Source organism: Rousettus aegyptiacus, unplaced genomic scaffold (assembly GCF_014176215.1).
Source record: "Rousettus aegyptiacus isolate mRouAeg1 unplaced genomic scaffold, mRouAeg1.p scaffold_m13_p_9, whole genome shotgun sequence".
In the NCBI taxonomy this organism is placed as follows: Eukaryota; Metazoa; Chordata; class Mammalia; order Chiroptera; family Pteropodidae; genus Rousettus; species Rousettus aegyptiacus.
Genome location: NW_023416312.1, coordinates 93,967,729 through 93,971,132, shown reverse-complemented (window position 1 = coordinate 93,971,132; position 3,404 = coordinate 93,967,729). Strand labels below are relative to the sequence as shown.

At 32.8% G+C, this 3,404-nt stretch overlaps 1 pseudogene; it reads left to right on the top strand.

Annotated features, from left to right (window-relative positions):
- The first annotated feature begins 2,919 nt into the window (after window positions 1-2,919).
- Window positions 2,920-3,038, top strand: LOC118608605 (annotated as a pseudogene).
- The last annotated feature ends 366 nt before the right edge of the window (window positions 3,039-3,404 follow it).

Genomic DNA, 3,404 nt, shown 5'->3' with positions numbered 1-3,404 from the left:
AATCTTTTTTGACAAATGCTGATAGAGCAGCAGAACATTTACAAGTATAAAAATGAACTTTGCCACATATTGCACAACTTATACTAAAAGTAGCTAAAAATTTCTGTGACTTTAGGTTGATCAAAGAGATTTTAGATAAAATGTCTAACGTGTGACCCATCAAATAATAAGTTGATAAATTGGACTTTATGAAAATTAAAAACTTTTGCTCTGCAAAAAGTACAGCTAATGAAATGAAAAGACAAGCTGCAAACTGGGGAAAAAATGTTTGCAAGTAATATTTATGTGATTATATATTCTCTATGTAATAGAAAATTAAAACAAGAAAAAATTAATAAATGAGTCAAAGATCTGAACATAGATTTTACCAAAGAAGATATACGATTGCAATAATCATTGGAAAATTTATTCAAAAATCATTATTCATTAGGGAAATAAAAATTAAAACCACAATAAGATAGCACTTCACGTTTATTAAAAGACAAAACAAAATGTACTATTTGAGATGTATCTATAACTTAACACAGTTGGTGGGAATAAAAAAGTTGGCTCTTTCTTAACAAAGTGAAACAAACACTTGCCATAAGACCCAGCAATTCCACTCCTAGGCATTTACCCAAGTGAATCGACAACTTATGTTCACACAAAAAACCTGTATATGAATATTTATAACAGCTTTATTCATAATCACAGAAATCTGAAAACAAACCATATGCCTCTCAACAAGTTAATGTATAATCAAACCACACTACATTCAAAACATACAATACAACTCAGAAATGAAAGAGAAGGAACTATTGATCTATGCAACAACACGGATGGTTTTCTAATGTATTTTTCTAATAGAAAGAAGCCAGACAGAAAAACTGCATATTGTATTACTTCATTTATATTGCATTCCAGAAAAGACATATGAATAGGGATGGAAAACAGAATCAAGGTCTTTCAGGGATTGGGGAAAAGAGGTGGACTACAATGGGTCAACACAAGATAATTTGTGTGGTGTTGAACCTGTGCTAGATGATTCCATGATGCTGGATACATGACTCCATGCATTTGTCAAAATCCTTAGACCTCTACGCTACAAAGATTTAATTTTATTGGAAAAAACTAAAAATCAAACAAGATGTCCCAGGAACTCAAGATAGAATGCAGACTGTCATAAATGAATCTAACTGTATTAAAATGTAGGTTGTAACCATACTGAAGGAGGTGGGAAAGAAAGGCGCGGCCTTTAGTAACTTTCGAAAAGGGTGTTTTGACTAAGTAGTGTAATGTTAATGACAAAAAGACATATACTTATTGTTAAATTTATTTTCACAGGAGTAAGAATTAGCAAATCTGAAATCACTCTTGTATGTATACTAGGGTTTTTAAAAATTGATTATTTTTTATGGTGACATTGGTTAATGAAATCCAATAAGTTTCATCTGTACATTTTAACAGTAAGGCATATATATACTGTGTGCTCACTTCCCATAGTTAGATTTCCTTCTATTACCACATATTTGACCCCTTTTTTCCATCTATCTCCCACATCCCCCACACCCTTCTCTCTGGTAACCACTAATCTATAGTGCATGTCCTTGAGTCTTTGTTTGTCTTGCTCATTTGTTGCTTTTACGTTTATATCCCACATATAAATGATATCATATGGTTTTCAACTTTTTCTGTCTGCCTTATTTCACTTAGCATGATTATCTCAAGGTCCATCCATGCTGTTGCAAGTGGCAGTATTTCACCTCTTCTTATGGCTGAGTAATATTCCATTGTATATATGTACCACAGCTTCAAAAAATAATACATTGTAGCAATGAGAGCCAACTTTCTCATTGTCAAAGAAAGAAGTTAGAGTTAAGCCAAGGGAAATGCTAAAAGGAACCCTGTAGTGGTAGATTAGTGTTGGAAATATCATTAGGAACTCATTTGTTTTAGTATACAGTTATACAGTTATAAAATAAATATGGATAAATATGTTTATAAATATAATTTGCATATATCTTCTGTATAGTTTGCATAATTCATAGCTCTGTCTGCCTAGAGGGCCTAGAAAAAATAACACCCAGTATCATCAAACACACCTAGTTCTCAGATTTTGGTCTTTAAATGTCATTCGCTAATAAAAGGAACCAAAGCTTGGTGATGCACCTAGAACATCTTGTTATACAAGAAAGCATAGAAATGCAGAAAAGGAGGGAGGAGTGAATAAGGGGTAATGTCAGAAGGATGCAGACACCAATATGAAAGAGATCCAAATGGCCAAAGTTGGAATGATGTGGAAAATAAAAGAAATTATTGGAGTTCGAAATTAAAACACAAAGAATAAAATTGATATCCATGAGCACATACTGATGCAAGTAAATGAGAAAAATCATAAATGAATGGCGACGAAAGGACTATTCCTGCTTACAAAACAATTCCAATTAATAAATGTAGAGAGAATGCAAAAAAATAGCTAAACACCATTAGAACATCACAGTAATAATTGTAGCAGGTAAGATCCACTATGAAAAAGTAATTAGTTGGCAAAAGTTTAAGCAAAACAGCATATTTGCATAGAATCAAAGAATCCCCCCCCAAAATTATTTACTTTGGTGGCTTTAACATTTGTACACAAAATTTTTTCTATACATCAGGAGGTATAGCTTAATTTTCAAACTCTTGAACATAGGCTGGCCTTAATGACAAGCTTCTCAGGTATAGTATATGGAAAGGAAAAATAACATAAGGGTGGAAAAACATGGCAGATGCTAACTTCATCAAGTGATCAAGGTTTTCATTACCAGTAAGTCTTACTGGTATTATGGATGTCTTTATATGAAGCAATAAAAAGAGCATATTACCTCTGTGGTATTTGTCCCCCAAATCTATAGCCTCAGTCTAATCAAGAAAAAAAATATTAGAAAAAAAGAAAATTGAGTCTATGGACATGCTACCCTGAACAAGACCAATCCCATCTGATCTTGGACGCTAAGCAGAGTCAGGCCTGGTTAGAACTTGAATGGGAGACCACCTAGGAAGACCAGGTGCTGTAGGCATAAAAAATAAATAAAATAAAAAATAAAGGATTATAAGCTGACAAGGTCCTTGCATTCTGTGAGGTCAACCAAGGGTTGCCGCACCTAAAAAAAAAAAAAAGAAAAGAAAGAAAAAGAAATTGAGGGACATTCAACAAACATCTGACCAGAGTGTCAAGCTTATGAAAGAAAAATAAAGACTGAGGAACTATCATAGATTGGAGGAGAAAAAGGGTACATAACAACTAAATAAATATGGTATCCTGGATAGGATCCTACAACAACAACAACAACAACAAAGCACATTGGTAGAAAAGTTGATAAAATATGAATAAAGTCCACATTTTAGTTAATAGTACTATACCAACGTTAATTTCTTAGTTTTGA